Here is a 27,531-nt window from a genome sequence, read left to right as displayed (position 1 = left end):
GCCAGGAGATTCCACTGCTGTAGTCTGGAGCCCAACAGCTCTGCCTTACTCTTGGGTAGTTCCAAATCCCTGACAAGGTCATTCAGTTCACCTTGTGTTATGAGGTGTGGTTCAGAGGAGGAGGATGGGAGAAAATGTGGGTCCTGTGACATTGATGGTTCAGGACCAGAAGTTTCATCCTCTTCCTCTTCCTCATCTGACTCAAGTGAGAATGATTCTGGTGCATCAGGAACCGGCAGTCCTTCTCCGTGGGGTACTGGGCGTATAGCTCATGGAATGTTTGGATAATGCACAGTCCACTTTTTCTTCTTTGACACACCTTTCCCAACTGGAGGCACCATGCAGAAGTAACAATTGCTGGTATGATCTGTTGGCTCTCTCCAAATCACTGGCACTGCAAAAAGCATAGATTTCCTTTTCCTGTTCAACCACTGGCGAAGATTTGTTGCACAAGTGTTGCAGCATATATGTGGGGCCCACCTCTTGTTCTGATCTCCAATTTTGCAGCCAAAATAAAGGTGATAGGCTTTCTTAACCATAGTGGTTATACTGCTCTTTTGTGATGCAAAAGTCACTTCACCACAAACGTAGCAGAAGTTATCTGCACTGTTCACACAAGTACGAGGCATCTCTGCTCACTTTGGCTAAACAGAAATGTGTCCCTTTGCAAAATCAAACACTGACAAATAAGAGAGCATGACATTGTATGATTTCTAGAGCTGATATAGGGCAATTTGTTCAGCAGAGTGATGTAAGCTTCGTTACGATTGCATCATCCATGACTTCTAGGAATAACATGATGCAATTCATATCATGTATGACGCAATACCAGCTTCAGATTGCATCATTCATTGTTTTGCCTAAAAAGCAAGTACTGTCCAAACCACATGCAGCTGATCTGAAGTGCCGCGCAGTGCTAGGTTTTGGGTAGCAAGCCCCCTCACAATGGCAAAGAGCCTTTTCAGAACTCTGATGCAATCTTCCCTTGATGCTCATCAGCTCTGGTGGCCTTTAACCTTAGGCTCATCTCAAGCTCTTTCCACCTCTGGATGCTCTCTGCTGATTTGCTGCCTTCTCGTGGCATGCCCCATTCCTAGCCAGATTTGTCCAGTCCTTTGTTCCTGTAGAACTCAGTGTGGCTGGAACATTAGACTGGAAGAGTTTGCAACAAAAACAGTATGCAGCATTCTGGGGTTTTGAGTACTGTGGCAGAGCTCTGACCTTGCTCCCGTGGGTCCTGCACTTCTAGGTGGTTTATGCTGCCTCAGTGGCTCACTGTGACCCTCCACGTAGCCCTTCTCTCTCCAGGGTTAGGGTTACAGTCTACTGAGCCCTTTTCAACATAGGCTGCAAGGAGGTTGGTGAGAGAACTCCCACAGTCTCTGTTCAGCCTCCTGTCCTGAGAGGGACCTGACTTCCCCTTCCAGGAGCTGTTCCTGTAGTGGTGGGTTGGGGGGAACCTGGGCCCGCCCTCTACTCCAGGTTCCAGCCCAGGGACCCTAATGGTAGCAGTTGTTGGCAGCCAACCTTTTACTGTCAGAGTTGCTACATTTCCCTGGGACACTTCCCCACAGCTCTCCTGCTTCTCCCTTCTTCACCCTTAGCTTAGGGCTCCCTTAACGATGGTTTGAGGGTGTCTTCAGTAACCAGCCCTTCAGCCACACTTCCTCTCCTCTGTCTCCCTGGCTCTCCCCTGTCTGACTGGAGTGAGCCCTTTTTATAGTATCAGCAGGGCCTTAATTAGAGTCAGGTGGTCACATTAGCTTAATGGCCTCACCTGACTCATTACAGGTTAATTAGAGACAGGTGTTCTCATTAGCCTGGAGCAGCCCCAGCTCTGGTCAGTCAGGGAACAGAAAACTGTTAATCCAGTGGCCAGTATATCTGCCTTCTGCTATTCTGCTGTACCCAACTGGCCTGGGTCTATCACAGTACGTAAGCCATGGCCTCTCCGCTTTGTCGCCATTGGGGATTTCACACCAGGAATGTGTTGGATGGAAACTTCTATTTTCATTGTCTTTGGGGAACATGAAGTTTTTCACTCGCTGTGGCCCAGGCAGTACGAGGAAGTCCCTCAGGCTACTGCTCAAGTGGGTCCACAGTCCTGGATCATCTAGATTTCAGGAACTGAACTCAGCAGCAGCTGTTTCTTGTGCCTCCACCACACTCTTCTCTGATCTACACTTTTCTCCAGGAATGTGCATGGTTACATCCATTTGAGATGGAGATATGGATGCTGCAGTAGCTGCCAGGTCTCCTGCACTCTGACTACCTGGAAGATCAGGCATCTCCTCACCACTCACATCCTCACTGGGGCCGGAAGGCTCAACTTGAACATTTGTGTCTATGTATCTCAGGAGAGCTCCTTCCTGCTTAGACAGAAAAGCTTCCTTTGCTTTCTTGCTTTTTCTGAATGCTGCCCCAGAGGGGCGTTTTCTTCTTTCACTCATGACTGCTGTTCTGTGCCAGCTAGAGTGGCAGGGGACAAATAAGCAGGCTGGTAGCAGGGTCTGAGCGAGGGAAGAGATCAGCGTTTTAAGGGCCTACTCGGCTCCTACTACTTCAGTTGACTGCCTGTTCTCCTCAAGCGGGTTCAGGGAAGCAGCAGGAAACAGGAAGCTCCCTGACAAGCTGGTGTTAGTCCAGACTCCTGGGGGTGCTCAAGAGGTACATTAGAGGCTCCTCCTCCTCTCTCTCCCTGCAGCTCCTGTTGCTTTCTGTTATTCCCTCTCCCCTTTTCTCCTGCCTGCCTGTTATGTCTCTTGTGCCCCCTTCCTCCAGCACAGCACTCCACCATCTCTGTGCATCTACAGCAGAGAGAAAACATATGCACCAGCACCAGACAATTTTCTACTCTCTGGGTCCTAGTGGTGCCCTGCCACAGTTTGGCACCTGTGGCAGCCGCCTCAGTTCGCCTCCTGGTAAGGCCAGCCCTGTCCTGTGGGTACGGAGAACCTAACTCCCATGAGGTCAGCCAGGGAGGCTGGATGTGCACATTGCAGGAAATAGACGGTCAGGGCAGCATAATCCACTGAAAAAACCGTGACTTGCTAATTGCAACCCAGGCTCTGCCTGTGTGGCTCTTCGTCCTGCCTCTGTTGGCTGGAGCATGAGCAGAGCTTTCTGAGACAGCTGCTGCGGCTGTGGCCAGCCATCGAAGCGCGTTTCCCATCGTCTCTCTTCTGGCTGTGGATGTTTGACTGCAGCAGCCCGGCAGAGGTCCTGGCCTCGCTCTCTAATGTCCATTCTCCTCTTTCTTGCATGGCGCTTCTTGGACCATGGAATAGCCTCAGAAAAACATCCCAGTTGTGGACACAGGCACCAGCACCGATTCCACAAGCCAAAGTCCCCTTTGCAATCCAGGGAACCAGCCTGGGTTGTCTGGAGCGCAGGGTGTGGCCCATGGTGACTGCAGACACTGCCCTTGCTGCACAGCGACTCCTGGCACCCTCTAGCCCATCAGCACTCGGCTCTCCCGCTTTCTGCTGAGCGGCTGAGATCTGGGGGAACAGAAACCCTTTGTGAGAGATGGAAAATCTCCTCCCAGGAACACTCTGTCAATGGCTGCCAGAGGCCGTCCCTGTGAAACCCCAAATGTGCAGCCCCTCGGATTCCCACAGGGGAGATCTCAGCTCATTCACTTGTCACCCGTGGCCGCAGTCTCTGACAGGGGGAATGTAGAGGAGGTTTTGCCAATCGTTCCTTCTGCAGCATCCATAACGGGAGGAGGTTTGGCCTTGTGATGTGAGGCCTGAGTCTGAGAATCAGGGTTCCTGGGATCTGGGGCTCTGGAATGCGGTGTGGTCTAGTGGGTGGAGCTGGATTTGTTGACAGTGAATGAGAGGGGCTTGTGCTGAAGGACCCTGGGTCAATCCCCACCAATTCCTGTGATGTCTACATGTGGCCATGATTTTACTTACCTCTCAAGGTAGGTTATTTAGCCCATTCCTGGACACATGTGTTACATCTGCTGCTGGCCACCCCTGAGATGTAGGTCCTTCATCCACACAAGGACATGGCACATCAAGGTCAATCCAGCAGCTCCCATCCGGTCTTCACCTCCGCAATGGAGGGCGAGCTCTAACCTGACCAGAGAAAGACAGGGTGGTGTTCTTCAGGGGAATCTGCTGGAGCTCCTGCATCCCCTGCTCCACCTCACACCCCGACACGCTCAGGGTTTTCCAAAGATACCACTAATCTCGGATAAACAAAGCAGCTGAGATGAGGTCAGTGTGGGTGGATTTACTGAGCAGACTGGTTCTAATGAAAGAACAGATTTCTTCCCTGCTCTAGGGAGATTCCCATAGGAAAAGTCTCGGATGGTTGGGGTGGGGGCAATGCAAACCCTCAGCCCCTTGAATGGCAGGAAATCAGGACTCAGGGAGTTAAGGGGTGTCTCTGTCCTGCTGGAGGGAGCAGATCTGGAGAGCAGGAAGAGCACTAGTGGCATTGTAGGAAAGCCAGTGACTTCTACCTGTGAAGGTGGCTGAAGCTTCTGGCAGACACTAGAGTCCCGGATCCTTACACCTCCTTTGGGGATCCTTTCCCTAGGAATAAAATAAGGACACCACACAGAGAATGACATTTGAATCCCAGGTCTGGGATCCAGGGAAAAGGGATGATCTCAGCCAGGCTACGTACCAGGAACCTGATTTTGGTCCCAAGAGCCACAATTACCCAGAGGAGGTTTTCTTCCCCATTTGCTTTCAGGTTATTTACTCACAGTATTCATTTGTCTGCTTTGCTGGGTCTCCACTCTCTGCAGCTCTTCATTAGTTTTAGTAACAGTCTTTCAGTTTTTGCTTCTGTTTCCTCTTCTTACAGGGTAGCCTCTGCTTAGCACTTTTTAAAAAAATAAAACAATTCAAAACAAAATCCTGATCCTACATGGAAGAGGAAGGTTCCTGAGAATTTGGCTGCAGAACTTTAGTGTCTGCATATTTCAGTCCCTATTATTTATTCAGGTGTAGGTCTGATGCCATCTGCACCCCCAAGAATGCCCATATGATGCACGGGGGGCCCTTAGAATACCTGTTAAAAGAGAAGAAGAGAGTAGATTAAAAGGTGGGGAAATCAACCAATGCATCAGCCCTTCTCTGCATCATTGAAGCACCAGGCATGGGAGCGAAACAGGTTAAAAATCCCCATGGTTCTTTCCCACTAGACAGACGTCCAGAAAGAAAAAGGCCTTCAGCCAATTATTTCCTTACACTCGGAAGGGGTGAAATTCAGCCCTGTGCAGACAGCCAGGGCAAGGTCTGTGCATCACAGCGGGGTTAAGTGGCACTTCACTGCCCAGGTGCTGGGAGACTTCGGTGGCACGGTTTTCCTCCTGGATTGGAACAGCCAGCTGGAATCCTGTGAGGTACAGAGCAGAGAGAGGTTAGGGCCACAACGTTCACCTCAGAGGCTGAGCTTCTACAGACTTTTGGGATGTTCCCATCTGAGGAGGAGGATTTTGGCCAGCCCGAGCTCAGAGCTTTCAGTCACTTCAACCAGTGATTCTCTGGCACAGTTGATCTAAAGCAGCTGAACTTTTCAGGCCTTGCCCCCATCTCCGACCCCCCTCCCACCTCGCATTGCCCTCTAACAGCCCTCTCCCTTCTCTCGATCTCTGCCAAGCCCAAATACAGAGCCTAGCCTACGCTCCTCCTCTCAGACCCTCTCCTCACACGACCCTCCCCTACCTTTGAGAGGCTGATCCCGGTGCCCTTTACCCAGCTCCTGGAGAAATCATGGCTCCTCAGGACAACCTGGGAGTGGGTGGTTCCAACCTCTGTGTGGGGTGCATGGTTTTCCGTCTAAGCTTCACTGAGAGCCAGCATGTCTCGATTTCACAGGATGAGTGAAGTCTAGGAAGCGCTGCACTTCTTGAGGACTTCCAACTTCGCCCCATTTATCAATGGCTTCCACCTTATTTGGATCAATCATAACATCTTCTGGGGAGAGGATGTACCCCCAAAACTCTGTGGAGAGTTGGCTGGAGGTTCCGCTTTTCCAATTCTGCGTTGAAATCATGCAGCCGAAACCTCTCCAGGTTCGGATGTGCTGCGCGTGCTGCTCTGGGTTCTCCAAAAAGAGACGTATGTCACCCCAATAGATGACACTGTCCCCAAATACATCACTGATTAAGTGTTTCAAGGTCAGGGGACCATTAGTTAGCTCAAATAGCATATCAGACCGTTAAAATGTCCATCGTGTGTTTTGAAATCTGTCTTCCATTTGTCCCTTGCCCAAACGAGCCTTAGATTGGAAATTTGTCCCTTTACCCAGCTCCTGGAGAAATCATGGCTCATCAGGACAACCTGGGAGTGGGTGGTTCCAACCTCTGTGTGGGGTGCATGGTTTTCCGTCTAAGCTTCACTGAGAGCCAGCATGTCTCGATTTCACAGGATGAGTGAAGTCTAGGAAGCGCTGCACTTCTTGAGGACTTCCAACTTCGCCCCATTTATCAATGGCTTCCACCTTATTTGGATCAATCATAACATCTTCTGGGGAGAGGATGTACCCCCAAAACTCTGTGGAGAGTTGGCTGGAGGTTCCGCTTTTCCAATTCTGCGTTGAAATCATGCAGCCGAAACCTCTCCAGGTTCGGATGTGCTGCGCGTGCTGCTCTGGGTTCTCCAAAAAGAGACGTATGTCACCCCAATAGATGACACTGTCCCCAAATACATCACTGATTAAGTGTTTCAAGGTCAGGGGACCATTAGTTAGCTCAAATAGCATATCAGACCGTTAAAATGTCCATCGTGTGTTTTGAAATCTGTCTTCCATTTGTCCCTTGCCCAAACGGGCCTTGGATTGGAAATTTGTCCCTTTACCCAGCTCCTGGAGAAATCATGGCTCCTCAGGACAACCTGGGAGTGGGTGGTTCCAACCTCTGTGTGGGGTGCATGGTTTTCCGTCTAAGCTTCACTGAGAGCCAGCATGTCTCGATTTCACAGGATGAGTGAAGTCTAGGAAGCGCTGCACTTCTTGAGGACTTCCAACTTCGCCCCATTTATCAATGGCTTCCACCTTATTAGGATCAATCATAACATCTTCTGGGGAGAGGATGTACCCCCAAAACTCTGTGGGGAGTTGGCTGGAGGTTCCGCTTTTCCAATTCTGCGTTGAAACCATGCTGCCGAACCCTCTCCAGGTTCGGATGTGCTGCGCGTGCTGCTCTGGGTTCTCCAAAAAGAGACGTATGTCACCCCAATAGATGACACTGTCCCCAAATACATCACTGATGAAGTGTTGCAAGGTCAGGGGACCATTAGTTAGCTCAAATAGCATATCAGACCGTTAAAATGTTCGTCGTCTGTTTTGAAATCTGTCTTCCATTTGTCTCTTGCCCAAATGAGCCTTAGATTGGAAATCCTTGCAGATGAAGGTTGATGAAAGCCTTTGCAGATTTCCTGTGAGCCAACAATTGTGGGATTCACAGCAGAGGGTAATGGTTTCAAATGATCACTTTGTTCAGGAGCTGATTGTCTAAAGAGAGGCGTTGCAGAATCCCACATTTCTTCTTCCCCAAAAGGGCCTGCTCTTAGGACCGGTTCTCATGACTGTACGCAGGGAGATCCACTAATTCTGGTCCCAACAATGCGTAAATACAGGGAAAAGCAACTTTCAGCCAAGGTAGTAGGTCAACAGGGCAGTCATAATCCTGGTCTAGAGGTAACGAGTCCACATTTCTTTCCACGGTATCCATGTAATCTTGGTATTTATCAGGAACGCCACCATCAATCAAACCCTAACCCCTCCCCTTGACCCTCCCAAGCCCTACCCGTTGACCCTTAGTCCCTCCCACCTGTCACCGGAAGTCCCGCCCCATGGGGGGGGTTTAACTCCGGGGTCAAGGTGGCCACATGACTGGAAGCAAGGTGTGTCATGTGACCCCTCTAAGAACTCCTCCCACCACTCTCTACCAATCAGGATGGGTTTCATCCCAGAAGGACCACCCTGAGAGGAGATTTGACCAGTCAGGGTAAGTTCTGAGGTGGGGTGACCCATCCAGAAGTGGGTCGTGTGACCCCTCTAAGAACTCCTCCCACCGCCATCTACCAATTAGGATGGGTTTGACCCGATAGGACTGCCCTAAGAGGAGATTTTGACCAATCAGGGAGAATTCTGGGGCAGGGTGACCCGTCCAGAAGTGGGCCGTATGACCCCACTAAGAACTCCTCCCAAGGCCCTCTGCCAATCAGGGTGCAGCACCATAACCCGTAAGTCCCAGCACCGGACAGATGAGGCCATCTCTTACCAAGGACACATGGTTTAGAAATTGTGGAAAGGCTGCTGAGAGGAAACCTGGACTCCTTCACCATCCCCGTGAGAACTTCAGACTCTGTCTTCGCCCTGAGGGTCTTTGACCATCCGCGGAGAAAGCGCTACGTCAGCGACAGTCCCGAGCAGAAGGAGGCAGCGACCGAGGGGAGCCCTTCGGCCCAGCCATTGATGGATAAACCGGAACCGGAACTCCAAACCCAACTGCTTGTGAGAGACCCCAATGAGCATGGTGGCCTCTCTTTGTCCACCCGCTTAGAGGTGGAATGCGATTGAGGCTCAGGGATGTCACCGGTGGAGAAGGTGAACAGAAAAGACGTCACACAGGTAAATGAATGATTAAGAAGCAATCGCTTCTTAATGGGTAAGGAACCGGGGGTTGTGTAAATCTAAAAACAAGCAGTGGGCTGCTTACACTGTTTCTGTTATGAAACTCAACAGCTCAATGATGCCTTTCTAGACGGCCTGGAAACCCTGGACAGCGTTGCATCAAGCAGGGAAGATAACCAGGCCCACCTTGGTTTTGCTCAACACCGATACAAGTTGTTGGAGAGGACTCTGAGGATGATGGCCATGAGGTGTTTCAGAGGAGGCTTGGCATAGTAACTGAGCCAGTGCCTCGTCAAGAGCGTAAAAAGTCACGCAGACTATTGTATGTGTTGCTGTTTATGCTGCCCTTAAGCACTGCCTGAGGGAAAAGCTTTGTAAAGAATGCGAGGGACGTGTCATAGATATCAACTGCAAGCTCCGGGGCCTATGTGCTGAGCTGGGTTTGGAAAGCTGATTAAACACCGTTATTGCCAGAGGTTCTGCTGTGCAATGTCTGTGCCTAAGCCAAGAACATTTAGCGCAAGGGGGGGACCTTGTTCAATGCTGTGCAATTGAGTGGAGCCCCTGACTGTGTTTTAAATAAAATAACCTGCTTACAGCTGGGGTGGAAAAATTGCAGGCACCTTCTGGTTCATTTTCTTTAAAACACAGTCAGGGTCTCCACTCACTTGCACAGCATTTCTCCAGTTATGGCAATCATGTGAACAAGGACGTGTGTATCACGAATTGTGGGTTTTTTGCTATAAAACCTGTTGAAAAATCTCTATTCAGGGGGATGACAGTTTGCTGTCCCCGTCCCCCCCCCCCAGCATGCTCGTAATAAAGGGGCCTCCGGTGATTCTGATCCAAACACAACGCGGGGTCGTTTTTCCACAACACGGCGTGATATTGGCCGTCTAGTCTGCACAAAAAGTTACAGATCCCTGCTTAAGGAAAAGACTATTTGTAAGAAATCTAAAAGGATTCAGCTAGAGAATGGGGAGGGGACAAACACGCGATAGAAAACTTGGTAGCTGTAAATTAAAAATAAAAAACCCTATTGAAAAGGGCTTTGTGACTATCTGTGTTTCTGTTCGAAGGCCTTTGGCCCTTAAGTGAGCTAGAAGTGTTAATGAAGCGTCTTGGTTTGGTTTCAAGGAGCTGTATGTCTTTTCAATCAAAAATCAATTGTGTGTGAGAGCCTAGCGCTTGTGGGTTTTGTGTGTAAAAGTGACCCATTTACAGCAAAAAGCTGAAATGTATGTTGGGGGGCGGGGGAAATCCTAAGAAATGTGCTTACAGTAAAACAAACAGGCTGTTCAGACCTGTGTTTGAGTACAAAAGAGTTGACTTATCCTCTTGAACTGAGTGGGTTTAACCCCCACCCCACCTCACTGAATAGCCAAGGTGACTGCGATTACTTACCCTTGCTGCCATAGGGTTAAATTTGATGGGGGTGGGTGGGGGTGGATGGTGAGTTCTGATTAATATGAAATGAAATAAAAGCTCAGGAATTCGCAGATGCCATTGGACAGTTTCAATAGAACTGCTGGAGTTGGCAGAACTCAATTGGACAGTTTCAATATGACCCCAGGAGTTGGTGGAACACTATTGGACAGATTAAATATGGCCCTGGACTTGGTTGAATGCTCTGGGTCGTTCTTTCTAGAAAACACCCCCACCCCAAACTTTAAGCATGAAAGAAACGTGTTTAAAAAAAACAACCCCAAGCCCCAAGACATTCATTGATCTCTGCAAAGGGCCCTCCGATTGGAAATGGAGACTGTTCAATACTCTAAGAAGGCCCCACAGAAACATTTATTTTAACTTACAGAAAAAAAGAAAAAAGAAAAAAGAAGCCCTGTTGTGAAGACAGCTTGGTCCCCCCACCCCAGATCACCACAGCGGGTGGTGCGGGAGGGGTGCCTAAAGTCCTCAAGGATCTATTAGTTCAGAGCTGTGGGGATTAAATTAACCTGCTAGCTACTCTGCTGAAGTCTGTTTGAACAAAGGGCTAAGATGGTAAGGGGTGTTATTGAACAGTATATGGAGGCAAACTTGGTTTGGTGTGTTTCTAAAGCTGCTGATTTGTGTGTGAGAGGGGTCTGGGCAAGGCATAGGTGTAGGGTTTTAAAAGTACTTGGTTTGTTTCAAACCAACAGGGTTTTTTTCCTGTGCAAAATGTGGTTTAAAATGGATTTTAAAAGCAGTTTGGTTTTTATTCTGCAAAATGAGATGCATTTTAAAAAAATGTTTTTGAGGTTTTTGTTGTTGTTTGTTTGTTTGTTGTTTTTTGGTTTATGTTTTAAGTGGTAGAAATAAACTCAAAACCCGTGTTTGTCGTACAGCCTGAACTGGATGATTTGGTTTAAAGCGCTGACTTTTTAAACAGAAAACTCCCCTAATGAATATTTAGTTTTGAAGTTTACAAGACGGTTTCCTGTGTTTTATAATAATGCTGTTTGCTCCACAGTACGGTGGAAACATGAGAGATCCTTAGAGCAGAGGGAAAACAAGCTCAGAAGAAAAGGGAACGAGACAGCTGAAAGGGAAAATTCACTAGCATCAGTGACTGATGATGGATGGATGAAGCCCAGTAAATATATTTTGCTTATTGGTTGGGTTGTTCTGTGAGGTTTTGTATTTGAAGTGAATACATAGGTGTCGGTGAGAAAGATGGTAAAGTTCAGTTTTGTAAAATGGTTCCCCCCACCCCCCATAGGCCTGGGTCTTCGGCAGTGGGGTGCAGCCAGGTCTTCGGCGGTAATTCGGCGGCGGAGGGCCCCCGCCGCGGGTCTTCGGGGCACTTCGGCGGCGGGTCCCGGAACGGAAGGGCCCCCCGCCGCCGAATTACCGCCGAAGACCTGGCTGCATTTCGGCGGCGGGTCCCACTTCGGCGGTAATTCGCCAGTGGGGGGTCCTTCCGCTCCGGGGCAGGGAGCACCGAGCTTTTTCATTCCCAGCCCCAGCCCGTTTGCCGGAGCTGCGGTGGGAGGGGAGGAGGGATTTAAAGGGCTCTGGGCTTCCCGCAGCTGCGGGAGCTCCGAGCCCTTTAAATCCTGGACCCAGCCCAGCTGCCAGAGCTGCGGGGGAAAATTAAAGGGCTCTGGGCTCCGCTGGAGCTCTGAGCCGTTCAAATCCCTGCCGAGGAAGCCGGTGCGGTCCGGCACGGCATATTGACTCTTCCTGGTACGCCGTACTGGACTGTAATGGCTTATTTTCATCTCTGCTTCAGAGATCCCACGACTGCGGGGAGCCCAGAGCCCTTTAATTTCCCCTTGCAGCTCCGGCAGCTGGGCTGGGGCCAGGATTTAAAGGGCTCGGGGATCCCGCGGCTGCGGGAAGCCCAGAGACCTTTAAATACCCCCCGCAGCTCCAGAAGCCAGGCTGGGGCTGGGAATTAAAGGGCTCAGAGCTCCCGCGGCTACAGGGAGCACAGAGCCCTTTAAATTCCCCCGCAGCTCTGGCAGCCAGGTTCGGATGTGGATTTAAAGGGCCCGGAGCTCCCACGGCTGCAGGGAGCCAGAGCATTTCCGGGCTGGGGCCGGGATTTGAAGGGCCCGGAGCTCCTGACGCTGCAGGGAGCACCGAGCTTTTTAATTCCCAGCCCCAGCCTGGCTGCCGGAGCTGCGGTGGGAGGGGAGGAGGGATTTAAAGGGCTCTGGGCTCCCCGCAGCCGCCGGAGCTCTGAGCCCTTTAAATCCCCGCTGAGGAAGCCGGTGCGGTTCAGCACAGCGTACTGGCTCTTGCCGCTACGCTGTACTGGCCCGTACCGGCTTACTTTCATCTCTGGCTCAGAACTCCTACGGCTGCGGGGAGCCCAGAGCCCTTTAAATTCCCCCCGCAGCTCCAGGAGCTGGGCTTGGGCCGGGAATTAAAGGGCTCAGAGCTCCAGCGTTTGCTGGGAACCCAGAGCCCATTAAATCTCCCCCATGCAGCTCCAGCAGCTGGGCTGGGGCCGGGATTTAATGGGCTCAGAGCAGGGGTGAAAGTAACTTCCAGGATTTACTGGTACTGCTGTAATCCTAAGGGGGCATGGCTTAAACCGGAAGAGGTGGGGCCTCAAGATTTAAAGGTCCTGGAGCATCGGCTGCGGCTGGGAGCCCCAGGGCCTTTAAATCAACCCTGGGCTCAGGGGCAAATGAAAGGGCCCAGGGCTCAGGCCGCCGTAGAGCCCCGAGCCCTTTAAATTCCCCCCGCAGCTCCGGCAGCCGGATTCGGGTGTGGATTTAAAGGGCCCGGAGCTCCCATGACTGCAGGGAGCACCGAGCCCTTTAAATCTGGCCCCAGCCCGGCTGCCAGAGCTGCGGGGGGGAATTAAAGAGCTCTCGGCTCCCTGCAGCCACCAGAGCTCTGAGCCGTTCAAATCCCTGCTGAGGAAGCCAGTGTGGTCCGGCACGGCATATTGGCTCTTCCTGGTACACCATACTGGACCGCAATGGCTTATTTTCATCTCTGCTTCAGAGATCCCATGGCTGAGGGGAGCCCAGAGCCCTTTAAATTCCCCCTCAGCTCTGGCAGCGGGGTTCAGGTGTGGATTTAAAGGGCCTGGAGCTCCCACGGCTGCAGGGAGACAGAGCATTGCCAGGCTGGGGCTGGGAATTAAAGGGCTCAGAGCTCCGGCAGTTGCTGGGAATCCAGAGCCCTTTAAATCTCACCCTCCCCCCCCCCCGCAGCTCCAGCAGCTGGGCTGGGGCCAGGATTTAATGGGCTCAGCGCTCCCCATTGCTGCGTAGATCCCAGAGCCCTTTAATTCCCCTCCACGCAGCTCCAGCACCCAGGCTGGGGCAGGGAATTAAAGGGCTGAGAGCTCTCCGCAGCGGCAGGAGCTCCGGGCCCTTTAAATCCTGGCTCCAGCCGGGTAAGGCTCAGGCTCCTCACAGCCATGGGAGCTCCGGACCCATTAAATCCACTCTCGAACCCGGCTGCCAGAGCTGCGAGGGGAATTTAAAGGCCCTGGGGCTCCCAGTCACAGCCAATGCTCCAGGATCTTTAAATCTTGAGAGGCCCCGCCCCTTCGGGTTGAGGCCACACCCCCTCAGGACTCCGGCAGTACCGGTAAGTCCTGGAAGTTACTTTCACCCCTGACTTAATCATTCCTTTACCTGTGTTCACCTTGTGCGCCGGTGACTCCCCCGAGCCGCAGTCGCATTCCACCTCTAAGGGGGTGAAGAAAGAGAGGCCACCATGCTCGTTGGGGTGCTCGTTGGGTTTTGGGTTCGGGTTCCGGCGTATCCATCAACGGCTGGGCCAAAGGGCTCCCCTCGGTCGCTCCCTCCTCCTCCTCGGCACTGTCGCTGATGTAGCGCTTACTCCGTGGATGGTCAAAGACCCTCGGGGCGAAGACAGAGTCTGAAGTTCTCATGGGGGTGGTGAAGGAGTCCAGGTTTCCTCTCTGCAGCCTTCCCATGATTTCTAAACCATGGGTCCTTGGCGAGAGATGGCCTCGTCCGTCCGGCGCTGGGACTTATGAGGTGATGGTGCTGCACCCTGATTGGCAGAGGGCCCTGGGAGGAGTTCTTAGTGGGGTCAAACAGCCCTCTCCCGGACAGGTCACCCTCCCCCAGAACTCGCCCTGATTGGTCAGGATCCCCTCTGGGGGTGGTCCTGTCAGGACAAAACCGATCCTAATTGGTTGAGGGCAGTGAGAGGAGTTCTTAGAGGGGTCACAAGACACACGTCGGGATAGGTCACCCTCCCACCCCAGAGCTCGCCCTGATTGGTCAAATCTCCTCTTGGGGTGGTCCTTCCGGGACGAAACCCATCCTGATTGGTAGAGGGTGGTGGGAGGAGTTCTTAGAGGAGTCACATGACACACCTGGCTTCCAGTCATATGGCCGCCTTGACCACGAAGTAATACCCCCATGGGGCGGGACTTCCGGAGACAGGTGGGAGGGACTAAGGGGTCATGGGGCGGGGTTAGGGTTTGATTAATGGTGGGGCCTGTCTACTGCTGCCAGGTGTTGAGTGTTTGCAGGCAGAACGGGAGCCAGTGTCCATGTCCAGGCCGGAGGTCGAAGCCGGGTGGTCAGAAATACGAGGCAAAGTCCATATCCATGCAAAGATCGAAGCCATGCAGTCAAAATTGAAGGGGTTGGGGAAGATCAGGAGGAGAAGGAGGTGGCAGGGCTGGAGCGGGTGGGTGGAGGGCCTGGAGCGAGGCTAGAGAAAGGCAAGGAGAATACTGAGCCGGGGTTCAGAACCCAAATCTGGAGGCAAGAAGGGTCACACCAAAGTCATAGCCAGAGACCAGAGTCAAGAGTCCAGCCAGAGTCAACAGCGAGAAACCGGAGGGCAGGGCAGGGCAGGGCAGGGGGTACATGCGGGCGGGAATGAGGATGACTTACTGGAGCCCTGGAGACCCCTCATCGGGGGACTCCCTTCCTAGCAATACCAGAAGGACAGCGGGGTGACAAAGATATCTCTGAGACTGGGCTCCAAGCCAAGGGGAGCTCCCATCCAGGCTGTGTGCCAGGACCCCGTCACCCTCCCTGTTCATTTCACACGCACAGACCCCCTGACTGGAGGGGAGAATAAAGGGCAGAAGCGAAGGTGCCCCTGGGGGAAAGGCTCTAGGCCGGGACCCAGTCCACTTCCCAGATCTACACCCAGGATTGTGTGACCAGGCCCACAGCCCTTCCTCTGCATCTCAGTTCCCACCTGCCGGATGGGGAGGCTCCTCCCCTGCCCCAGGGTGTTCGGGGGGAGTTTCCTTCCTGGCTGGGAAGGGCTCAGATACCAGGTGGGTGGATTGGGCCCCGGGTGGGGGATGGTCGGACATTCGCTGTGTCAGGGGTGACAGGGGTCATGGGAGGGTCTGAGCAGTGACGACGGGGGAGGGGCCCCATGTCAGGCCACCCCTCCCAGACTGCAATGGCTATTGAGCACAACCCCTGGCTCTGCGGATGCTCTCACTTCTGGGCCAGCCCCACAGCCTGATTCTTCCCAACCAGTATCTGGCCTGGCCCCAGCCCCAGGGGTCGGGGTGGGGCAGGGTGTCCAGAGCGAGGTGCTCGGCCTTGGTTTCTCTCAGTGCTGCGGGGGGCTCTATGGCCGCTCCCCCCAGCCCTTCCCCCCAGGCACAGTGAGACAGAGCAGTACCTGCGGCAGGGGGTCCGAGCTGGTCATGCGAGGGGGGGGTCTTCAGTGCTGCCCCAAGGAGCACAGCCCCTGCAGGGCGTCGGGCACCTGGCCCAAGACCCTGATGTTAAACAGCTGGATCTTTATGTAGGCTGCGATGTCCTCCTGTTGCAAGGGAACAAGGATCAATCAGAGACTCCGACACCCACGAGAACGAAGGGTATTAACGGCACCGGGAGCCAGCAACATTTCCTCCCCATGTCTGAGGGACGGATTCCCCCGCCCAACCCCCGAGACGAAATCTTCTCTCTTCTCTAGTGACTTCCATCCCCTCTCCCACCATTGTGGAATGAACTCCTGCCCCCACTCCTCTCAGTCCCCCCGCGAGAACTGTTCTACCTCCCAACCCAGCGGGAATCCAGCTCCGCTCTACAGAGTCCCCTCAGCCACCCTCGCCCCCTCCAGCCGGGGGCTGGGAGGCTTTGGGCAGTAGTGCCGGGGGGTGAGAGGAAGTGGACACCTTTCCCCAAGGGATCCCCATGTCCTTAACGTGATGCCATGGCCAGTGGCTCTGGTGAATGGGGCACTTAAGCAGCCTCTGCTGACTGACTCCTCCAGTTCTCCCAGAGCAGGTGGGGGCTGGGATATCACGATACCAGAGCTCTAGGAACCAGCCTGAGGCCCCGAGGGGGATGAAAGGCTCACAGAAGGGACTAGGGGAGTTGGCAGACCCTAGCATGAGCAATGGCAGCGTGTCGTGCTGATGTGACGCCTGTTAGGAAATAGCCTTGCTGGGGAGCTGGGTCTGCCCTGCTTTGAGCTGCTCAGGGGAGAAGCTGGCACCGACCAATGGCACCTGTCTGGGGTCACCCTCTTCTTGCTCCCTGGTCAGCACATGGGGATGGGATGGGAGTGATTTTCAATGGCCTGGAGGTGAAAGGCCCTAGGGGTCTCTCCCCAGGTGACCCCTCTTTGGTTACCTCGTCCTCTAGCAGCTGGCCGGCTTCCCCCAGGATGGAATACGTCAGCACCAGGCCAGCCTGGCTGACGCGGAGGAGGGGGTGGTGAATGGCCAGCAGGCCCTCCTGGAGGAAAGATCTTTTCTGCTCCTCTGTGAACAGCTCGCCAAAGGCCTAAAACCAAAAGAACCAGAGCCCTTACAATGGCCCAGAACCAGGCTCCAAATCCCTCGAGTGTCTCACAAGGTGGAGAAGAGTCCTGGGGCAGCCAACCTTTGGGGTCCCATGGACCAGGAACCCCCGTCAGTAGGAGGCTGCAGAAGTGGGTGGAGCTGGATTTGTTGACAGTGAATGAGAGGGGCTTGTGCTGAAGGACCCTGGGTCAATCCCCACCAATTCCTGTGATGTCTACATGTGGCCATGATTTTACTTACCTCTCAAGGTAGGTTATTTAGCCCATTCCTGGACACATGTGTTACATCTGCTGCTGGCCACCCCTGAGATGTAGGTCCTTCATCCACACAAGGACATGGCACATCAAGGTCAATCCAGCAGCTCCCATCCGGTCTTCACCTCCGCAATGGAGGGCGAGCTCTAACCTGACCAGAGAAAGACAGGGTGGTGTTCTTCAGGGGAATCTGCTGGAGCTCCTGCATCCCCTGCTCCACCTCACACCCCGACACGCTCAGGGTTTTCCAAAGATACCACTAATCTCGGATAAACAAAGCAGCTGAGATGAGGTCAGTGTGGGTGGATTTACTGAGCAGACTGGTTCTAATGAAAGAACAGATTTCTTCCCTGCTCTAGGGAGATTCCCATAGGAAAAGTCTCGGATGGTTGGGGTGGGGGCAATGCAAACCCTCAGCCCCTTGAATGGCAGGAAATCAGGACTCAGGGAGTTAAGGGGTGTCTCTGTCCTGCTGGAGGGAGCAGATCTGGAGAGCAGGAAGAGCACTAGTGGCATTGTAGGAAAGCCAGTGACTTCTACCTGTGAAGGTGGCTGAAGCTTCTGGCAGACACTAGAGTCCCGGATCCTTACACCTCCTTTGGGGATCCTTTCCCTAGGAATAAAATAAGGACACCACACAGAGAATGACATTTGAATCCCAGGTCTGGGATCCAGGGAAAAGGGATGATCTCAGCCAGGCTACGTACCAGGAACCTGATTTTGGTCCCAAGAGCCACAATTACCCAGAGGAGGTTTTCTTCCCCATTTGCTTTCAGGTTATTTACTCACAGTATTCATTTGTCTGCTTTGCTGGGTCTCCACTCTCTGCAGCTCTTCATTAGTTTTAGTAACAGTCTTTCAGTTTTTGCTTCTGTTTCCTCTTCTTACAGGGTAGCATCTGCTTAGCACTTTTTAAAAAAATAAAACAATTCAAAACATAATCCTGATCCTACATGGAAGAGGAAGGTTCCTGAGAATTTGGCTGCAGAACTTTAGTGTCTGCATATTTCAGTCCCTATTATTTATTCAGGTGTAGGTCTGATGCCATCTGCACCCCCAAGAATGCCCAGATGATGCACGGGGGGCCCTTAGAATACCTGTTAAAAGAGAAGAAGAGAGTAGATTAAAAGGTGGGGAAATCAACCAATGCATCAGCCCTTCTCTGCATCATTGAAGCACCAGGCATGGGAGCGAAACAGGTTAAAAATCCCCATGGTTCTTTCCCACTAGACAGACGTCCAGAAAGAAAAAGGCCTTCAGCCAATTATTTCCTTACACTCGGAAGGGGTGAAATTCAGCCCTGTGCAGACAGCCAGGGCAAGGTCTGTGCATCACAGCGGGGTTAAGTGGCACTTCACTGCCCAGGTGCTGGGAGACTTCGGTGGCACGGTTTTCCTCCTGGATTGGAACAGCCAGCTGGAATCCTGTGAGGTACAGAGCAGAGAGAGGTTAGGGCCACAACGTTCACCTCAGAGGCTGAGCTTCTGCAGACTTTTGGGATGTTCCCATCTGAGGAGGAGGATTTTGGCCAGCCCCAGCTCAGAGCTTTCAGTCACTTCAACCAGTGATTCTCTGGCACAGTTGATCTAAAGCAGCTGAACTTTTCAGGCCTTGCCCCCATCTCCGACCCCCCTCCCACCTCGCATTGCCCTCTAACAGCCCTCTCCCTTCTCTCGATCTCTGCCAAGCCCAAATACAGAGCCTAGCCTACGCTCCTCCTCTCAGACCCTCTCCTCACACGACCCTCCCCTACCTTTGAGAGGCTGATCCCGGTGCCCTTTACCCAGCTCCTGGAGAAATCATGGCTCCTCAGGACAACCTGGGAGTGGGTGGTTCCAACCTCTGTGTGGGGTGCATGGTTTTCCGTCTAAGCTTCACTGAGAGCCAGCATGTCTCGATTTCACAGGATGAGTGAAGTCTAGGAAGCGCTGCACTTCTTGAGGACTTCCAACTTCGCCCCATTTATCAATGGCTTCCACCTTATTTGGATCAATCATAACATCTTCTGGGGAGAGGATGTACCCCCAAAACTCTGTGGAGAGTTGGCTGGAGGTTCCGCTTTTCCAATTCTGCGTTGAAATCATGCAGCCGAAACCTCTCCAGGTTCGGATGTGCTGCGCGTGCTGCTCTGGGTTCTCCAAAAAGAGACGTATGTCACCCCAATAGATGACACTGTCCCCAAATACATCACTGATTAAGTGTTTCAAGGTCAGGGGACCATTAGTTAGCTCAAATAGCATATCAGACCGTTAAAATGTCCATCATGTGTTTTGAAATCTGTCTTCCATTTGTCCCTTGCCCAAACGAGCCTTAGATTGGAAATTTGTCCCTTTACCCAGCTCCTGGAGAAATCAGGGCTCATCAGGACAACCTGGGAGTGGGTGGTTCCAACCTCTGTGTGGGGTGCATGGTTTTCCGTCTAAGCTTCACTGAGAGCCAGCATGTCTCGATTTCACAGGATGAGTGAAGTCTAGGAAGCGCTGCACTTCTTGAGGACTTCCAACTTTGCCCCATTTATCAATGGCTTCCACCTTATTTGGATCAATCATAACATCTTCTGGGGAGAGGATGTACCCCCAAAACTCTGTGGAGAGTTGGCTGGAGGTTCCGCTTTTCCAATTCTGCGTTGAAACCATGCAGCCGAAACCTCTCCAGGTTCGGATGTGCTGCACGTGCTGCTCTGGGTTCTCCAAAAAGAGACGTATGTCACCCCAATAGATGACACTGTCCCCAAATACATCACTGATTAAGTGTTTCAAGGTCAGGGGACCATTAGTTAGCTCAAATAGCATATCAGACCGTTAAAATGTCCATCGTGTGTTTTGAAATCTGTCTTCCATTTGTCCCTTGCCCAAACGAGCCTTAGATTGGAAATTTGTCCCTTTACCCAGCTCCTGGAGAAATCATGGCTCATCAGGACAACCTGGGAGTGGGTGGTTCCAACCTCTGTGTGGGGTGCATGGTTTTCCGTCTAAGCTTCACTGAGAGCCAACATGTCTCGATTTCACAGGATGAGTGAAGTCTAGGAAGCGCTGCACTTCTTGAGGACTTCCAACTTCGCCCCATTTATCAATGGCTTCCACCTTATTAGGATCAATCATAACATCTTCTGGGGAGAGGATGTACCCCCAAAACTCTGTGGAGAGTTGGCTGGAGGTTCCGCTTTTCCAATTCTGCGTTGAAACCATGCAGCCGAAACCTCTCCAGGTTCGGATGTGCTGCGCGTGCTGCTCTGGGTTCTCCAAAAAGAGACGTATGTCACCCCAATAGATGACACTGTCCCCAAATACATCACTGATTAAGTGTTTCAAGGTCAGGGGACCATTAGTTAGCTCAAATAGCATATCAGACCGTTAAAATGTCCATCGTGTGTTTTGAAATCTGTCTTCCATTTGTCCCTTGCCCAAACGAGCCTTAGATTGGAAATTTGTCCCTTTACCCAGCTCCTGGAGAAATCATGGCTCCTCAGGACAACCTGGGAGTGGGTGGTTCCAACCTCTGTGTGGGGTGCATGGTTTTCCGTCTAAGCTTCACTGAGAGCCAGCATGTCTCGATTTCACAGGATGAGTGAAGTCTAGGAAGCGCTGCACTTCTTGAGGACTTCCAACTTCGCCCCATTTATCAATGGCTTCCACCTTATTAGGATCAATCATAACATCTTCTGGGGAGAGGATGTACCCCCAAAACTCTGTGGGGAGTTGGCTGGAGGTTCCGCTTTTCCAATTCTGCGTTGAAACCATGCTGCCGAACCCTCTCCAGGTTCAGATGTGCTGCGCGTGCTGCTCTGGGTTCTCCAAAAAGAGACGTATGTCACCCCAATAGATGACACTGTCCCCAAATACATCACTGATGAAGTGTTGCAAGGTCAGGGGACCATTAGTTAGCTCAAATAGCATATCAGACCGTTAAAATGTCCGTCGTCTGTTTTGAAATCTGTCTTCCATTTGTCTCTTGCCCAAATGAGCCTTAGATTGGAAATCCTTGCAGATGAAGGTTGATGAAAGCCTTTGCAGATTTCCTGTGAGCCAACAATTGTGGGATTCACAGCAGAGGGTAATGGTTTCAAATGATCACTTTGTTCAGGAGCTGATTGTCTAAAGAGAGGCGTTGCAGAATCCCACATTTCTTCTTCCCCAAAAGGGCCTGCTCTTAGGACCGGTTCTCATGACTGTACGCAGGGAGATCCACTAATTCTGGTCCCAACAATGCGTAAATACAGGGAAAAGCAACTTTCAGCCAAGGTAGTAGGTCAACAGGGCAGTCATAATCCTGGTCTAGAGGTAACGAGTCCACATTTCTTTCCACGGTATCCATGTAATCTTGGTATTTATCAGGAACGCCACCATCAATCAAACCCTAACCCCTCCCCTTGACCCTCCCAAGCCCTACCCGTTGACCCCTTAGTCCCTCCCACCTGTCACCGGAAGTCCCGCCCCATGGGGGGGGTTTAACTCCGGGGTCAAGGTGGCCACATGACTGGAAGCAAGGTGTGTCATGTGACCCCTCTAAGAACTCCTCCCACCACTCTCTACCAATCAGGATGGGTTTCATCCCAGAAGGACCACCCTGAGAGGAGATTTGACCAGTCAGGGTAAGTTCTGAGGTGGGGTGACCCATCCAGAAGTGGGTCGTGTGACCCCTCTAAGAACTCCTCCCACCGCCATCTACCAATTAGGATGGGTTTGACCCGATAGGACTGCCCTAAGAGGAGATTTTGACCAATCAGGGAGAATTCTGGGGCAGGGTGACCCGTCCAGAAGTGGGCCGTATGACCCCACTAAGAACTCCTCCCAAGGCCCTCTGCCAATCAGGGTGCAGCACCATAACCCGTAAGTCCCAGCACCGGACAGATGAGGCCATCTCTTACCAAGGACACATGGTTTAGAAATTGTGGAAAGGCTGCTGAGAGGAAACCTGGACTCCTTCACCATCCCCGTGAGAACTTCAGACTCTGTCTTCGCCCTGAGGGTCTTTGACCATCCGCGGAGAAAGCGCTACGTCAGCGACAGTCCCGAGCAGAAGGAGGCAGCGACCGAGGGGAGCCCTTCGGCCCAGCCATTGATGGATAAACCGGAACCGGAACTCCAAACCCAACTGCTTGTGAGAGACCCCAATGAGCATGGTGGCCTCTCTTTGTCCACCCGCTTAGAGGTGGAATGCGATTGAGGCTCAGGGATGTCACCGGTGGAGAAGGTGAACAGAAAAGACGTCACACAGGTAAATGAATGATTAAGAAGCAATCGCTTCTTAATGGGTAAGGAACCGGGGGTTGTGTAAATCTAAAAACAAGCAGTGGGCTGCTTACACTGTTTCTGTTATGAAACTCAACAGCTCAATGATGCCTTTCTAGACGGCCTGGAAACCCTGGACAGCGTTGCATCAAGCAGGGAAGATAACCAGGCCCACCTTGGTTTTGCTCAACACCGATACAAGTTGTTGGAGAGGACTCTGAGGATGATGGCCATGAGGTGTTTCAGAGGAGGCTTGGCATAGTAACTGAGCCAGTGCCTCGTCAAGAGCGTAAAAAGTCACGCAGACTATTGTATGTGTTGCTGTTTATGCTGCCCTTAAGCACTGCCTGAGGGAAAAGCTTTGTAAAGAATGCGAGGGACGTGTCATAGATATCAACTGCAAGCTCCGGGGCCTATGTGCTGAGCTGGGTTTGGAAAGCTGATTAAACACCGTTATTGCCAGAGGTTCTGCTGTGCAATGTCTGTGCCTAAGCCAAGAACATTTAGCGCAAGGGGGGGACCTTGTTCAATGCTGTGCAATTGAGTGGAGCCCCTGACTGTGTTTTAAAGAAAATAACCTGCTTACAGCTGGGGTGGAAAAATTGCAGGCACCTTCTGGTTCATTTTCTTTAAAACACAGTCAGGGTCTCCACTCACTTGCACAGCATTTCTCCAGTTATGGCAATCATGTGAACAAGGACGTGTGTATCACGAATTGTGGGTTTTTTGCTATAAAACCTGTTGAAAAATCTCTATTCAGGGGGATGACAGTTTGCTGTTCCCCCCCCCCCCCAGCATGCTCGTAATAAAGGGGCCTCCGGTGATTCTGATCCAAACACAACGCGGGGTCGTTTTTCCACAACACGGCGTGATATTGGCCGTCTAGTCTGCACAAAAAGTTACAGATCTCTGCTTAAGGAAAAGACTATTTGTAAGAAATCTAAAAGGATTCAGCTAGAGAATGGGGAGGGGACAAACACGCGATAGAAAACTTGGTAGCTGTAAATTAAAAATAAAAAACCCTATTGAAAAGGGCTTTGTGACTATCTGTGTTTCTGTTCGAAGGCCTTTGGCCCTTAAGTGAGCTAGAAGTGTTAATGAAGCGTCTTGGTTTGGTTTCAAGGAGCTGTATGTCTTTTCAATCAAAAATCAATTGTGTGTGAGAGCCTAGCGCTTGTGGGTTTTGTGTGTAAAAGTGACCCATTTACAGCAAAAAGCTGAAATGTATGTTGTGGGGCGGGGGAAATCCTAAGAAATGTGCTTACAGTAAAACAAACAGGCTGTTCAGACCTGTGTTTGAGTACAAAAGAGTTGACTTATCCTCTTGAACTGAGTGGGTTTAACCCCCACCCCACCTCACTGAATAGCCAAGGTGACTGCGATTACTTACCCTTGCTGCCATAGGGTTAAATTTGATGGGGGTGGGTGGGGGTGGATGGTGAGTTCTGATTAATATGAAATGAAATAAAAGCTCAGGAATTCGCAGATGCCATTGGACAGTTTCAATATAACTGCTGGAGTTGGCAGAACTCAATTGGACAGTTTCAATATGACCCCAGGAGTTGGTGGAACACTATTGGACAGATTAAATATGGCCCTGGACTTGGTTGAATGCTCTGGGTCGTTCTTTCTAGAAAACACCCCCACCCCAAACTTTAAGCATGAAAGAAACGTGTTTAAAAAAAACAACCCCAAGCCCCAAGACATTCATTGATCTCTGCAAAGGGCCCTCCGATTGGAAATGGGGACTGTTCAATACTCTAAGAAGGCCCCACAGAAACATTTATTTTAACTTACAGAAAAAAAGAAAAAAGAAAAAAGAAGCCCTGTTGTGAAGATAGCTTGGTCCCCCCACCCCAGATCACCACAGCGGGTGGTGCGGGAGGGGTGCCTAAAGTCCTCAAGGATCTATTAGTTCAGAGCTGTGGGGATTAAATTAACCTGCTAGCTACTCTGCTGAAGTCTGTTTGAACAAAGGGCTAAGATGGTAAGGGGTGTTATTGAACAGTATATGGAGGCAAACTTGGTTTGGTGTGTTTCTAAAGCTGCTGATTTGTGTGTGAGAGGGGTCTGGGCAAGGCATAGGTGTAGGGTTTTAAAAGTACTTGGTTTGTTTCAAACCAACAGGGTTTTTTTCCTGTGCAAAATGTGGTTTAAAATGGATTTTAAAAGCAGTTTGGTTTTTATTCTGCAAAATGAGATGCATTTTAAAAAAATGTTTTTGAGGTTTTTGTTGTTATTTGTTTGTTTGTTGTTTTTTGGTTTATGTTTTAAGTGGTAGAAATAAACTCAAAACCCGTGTTTGTCGTACAGCCTGAACTGGATGATTTGGTTTAAAGCGCTGACTTTTTAAACAGAAAACTCCCCTAATGAATATTTAGTTTTGAAGTTTACAAGACGGTTTCCTGTGTTTTATAATAATGCTGTTTGCTCCACAGTACGGTGGAAACATGAGAGATCCTTAGAGCAGAGGGAAAACAAGCTCAGAAGAAAAGGGAACGAGACAGCTGAAAGGGAAAATTCACTAGCATCAGTGACTGATGATGGATGGATGAAGCCCAGTAAATATATTTTGCTTATTGGTTGGGTTGTTCTGTGAGGTTTTGTATTTGAAGTGAATACATAGGTGTCGGTGAGAAAGATGGTAAAGTTCAGTTTTGTAAAATGGTTCCCCCCACCCCCCATAGGCCTGGGTCTTCGGCAGTGGGGTGCAGCCAGGTCTTCGGCGGTAATTCGGCGGCGGAGGGCCCCCGCCGCGGGTCTTCGGGGCACTTCGGCGGCGGGTCCCGGAACGGAAGGGCCCCCCGCCGCCGAATTACCGCCGAAGACCTGGCTGCATTTCGGCGGCGGGTCCCACTTCGGCGGTAATTCGCCAGTGGGGGGTCCTTCCGCTCCGGGGCAGGGAGCACCGAGCTTTTTCATTCCCAGCCCCAGCCCGTTTGCCGGAGCTGCGGTGGGAGGGGAGAAGGGATTTAAAGGGCTCTGGGCTTCCCGCAGCTGCGGGAGCTCCGAGCCCTTTAAATCCTGGACCCAGCCCAGCTGCCAGAGCTGCGGGGGAAAATTAAAGGGCTCTGGGCTCCGCTGGAGCTCTGAGCCGTTCAAATCCCTGCCGAGGAAGCCGGTGCGGTCCGGCACGGCATATTGACTCTTCCTGGTACGCCGTACTGGACTGTAATGGCTTATTTTCATCTCTGCTTCAGAGATCCCACGACTGCGGGGAGCCCAGAGCCCTTTAATTTCCCCTTGCAGCTCCGGCAGCTGGGCTGGGGCCAGGATTTAAAGGGCTCGGGGATCCCGCGGCTGCGGGAAGCCCAGAGACCTTTAAATACCCCCCGCAGCTCCAGAAGCCAGGCTGGGGCTGGGAATTAAAGGGCTCAGAGCTCCTGCGGCTACAGGGAGCACAGAGCCCTTTAAATTCCCCCGCAGCTCTGGCAGCCAGGTTCGGATGTGGATTTAAAGGGCCTGGAGCTCCCACGGCTGCAGGGAGCCAGAGCATTTCCGGGCTGGGGCCGGGATTTGAAGGGCCCGGAGCTCCTGACGCTGCAGGGAGCACCGAGCTTTTTAATTCCCAGCCCCAGCCTGGCTGCCGGAGCTGCGGTGGGAGGGGAGGAGGGATTTAAAGGGCTCTGGGCTCCCCGCAGCCGCCGGAGCTCTGAGCCCTTTAAATCCCCGCTGAGGAAGCCGGTGCGGTTCAGCACAGCGTACTGGCTCTTGCCGCTACGCTGTACTGGCCCGTACCGGCTTACTTTCATCTCTGGCTCAGAACTCCTACGGCTGCGGGGAGCCCAGAGCCCTTTAAATTCCCCCCGCAGCTCCAGGAGCTGGGCTTGGGCCGGGAATTAAAGGGCTCAGAGCTCCAGCGTTTGCTGGGAACCCAGAGCCCATTAAATCTCCCCCATGCAGCTCCAGCAGCTGGGCTGGGGCCGGGATTTAATGGGCTCAGAGCAGGGGTGAAAGTAACTTCCAGGATTTACTGGTACTGCTGTAATCCTAAGGGGGCATGGCTTAAACCGGAAGAGGTGGGGCCTCAAGATTTAAAGGTCCTGGAGCATCGGCTGCGGCTGGGAGCCCCAGGGCCTTTAAATCAACCCTGGGCTCAGGGGCAAATGAAAGGGCCCAGGGCTCAGGCCGCCGTAGAGCCCCGAGCCCTTTAAATTCCCCCCGCAGCTCCGGCAGCCGGATTCGGGTGTGGATTTAAAGGGCCCGGAGCTCCCATGACTGCAGGGAGCACCGAGCCCTTTAAATCTGGCCCCAGCCCGGCTGCCAGAGCTGCGGGGGGGAATTAAAGAGCTCTCGGCTCCCTGCAGCCACCAGAGCTCTGAGCCGTTCAAATCCCTGCTGAGGAAGCCAGTGTGGTCCGGCACGGCATATTGGCTCTTCCTGGTACACCATACTGGACCGCAATGGCTTATTTTCATCTCTGCTTCAGAGATCCCATGGCTGAGGGGAGCCCAGAGCCCTTTAAATTCCCCCTCAGCTCTGGCAGCGGGGTTCAGGTGTGGATTTAAAGGGCCTGGAGCTCCCACGGCTGCAGGGAGACAGAGCATTGCCAGGCTGGGGCTGGGAATTAAAGGGCTCAGAGCTCCGGCAGTTGCTGGGAATCCAGAGCCCTTTAAATCTCACCCTCCCGCCCCCCCCCCCCCCGCAGCTCCAGCAGCTGGGCTGGGGCCAGGATTTAATGGGCTCAGCGCTCCCCATTGCTGCGTAGATCCCAGAGCCCTTTAATTCCCCTCCACGCAGCTCCAGCACCCAGGCTGGGGCAGGGAATTAAAGGGCTGAGAGCTCTCCGCAGCGGCAGGAGCTCCGGGCCCTTTAAATCCTGGCTCCAGCCGGGTAAGGCTCAGGCTCCTCACAGCCATGGGAGCTCCGGACCCATTAAATCCACTCTCGAACCCGGCTGCCAGAGCTGCGAGGGGAATTTAAAGGCCCTGGGGCTCCCAGTCACAGCCAATGCTCCAGGATCTTTAAATCTTGAGAGGCCCCGCCCCTTCGGGTTGAGGCCACACCCCCTCAGGACTCCGGCAGTACCGGTAAGTCCTGGAAGTTACTTTCACCCCTGACTTAATCATTCCTTTACCTGTGTTCACCTTGTGCGCCGGTGACTCCCCCGAGCCGCAGTCGCATTCCACCTCTAAGGGGGTGAAGAAAGAGAGGCCACCATGCTCGTTGGGGTGCTCGTTGGGTTTTGGGTTCGGGTTCCGGCGTATCCATCAACGGCTGGGCCAAAGGGCTC

General features: G+C 52.3%; 2 long non-coding RNA genes across 2 annotated transcripts; both read right to left on the bottom strand.

Annotated features, from left to right (window-relative positions):
• Nucleotides 1-4,486: 4,486 nt before the first annotated feature.
• LOC123365800 lies at nt 4,487-5,752 on the bottom strand. Its single transcript, XR_006577759.1, has 4 exons — nt 5,688-5,752; nt 5,211-5,358; nt 4,724-5,031; nt 4,487-4,547 (listed from the first exon to the last, which is right to left on the bottom strand). It is a non-coding gene; the product is annotated as an uncharacterized LOC123365800 (long non-coding RNA).
• Nucleotides 5,753-17,619: 11,867 nt separating this feature from the next.
• On the bottom strand, nt 17,620-18,885 carry LOC123365954. The gene is made up of 4 exons (XR_006577853.1): nt 18,821-18,885; nt 18,344-18,491; nt 17,857-17,975; nt 17,620-17,680 (listed from the first exon to the last, which is right to left on the bottom strand). It is a non-coding gene; the product is annotated as an uncharacterized LOC123365954 (long non-coding RNA).
• Nucleotides 18,886-27,531: the final 8,646 nt, after the last annotated feature.

The sequence above is a fragment of the Mauremys mutica genome, chromosome 3 (assembly GCF_020497125.1).
Source record: "Mauremys mutica isolate MM-2020 ecotype Southern chromosome 3, ASM2049712v1, whole genome shotgun sequence".
In the NCBI taxonomy this organism is placed as follows: Eukaryota; Metazoa; Chordata; order Testudines; family Geoemydidae; genus Mauremys; species Mauremys mutica.
Note: the sequence above shows the minus strand (reverse complement) of the source record. Positions and strands in the feature narration are given on the sequence as shown.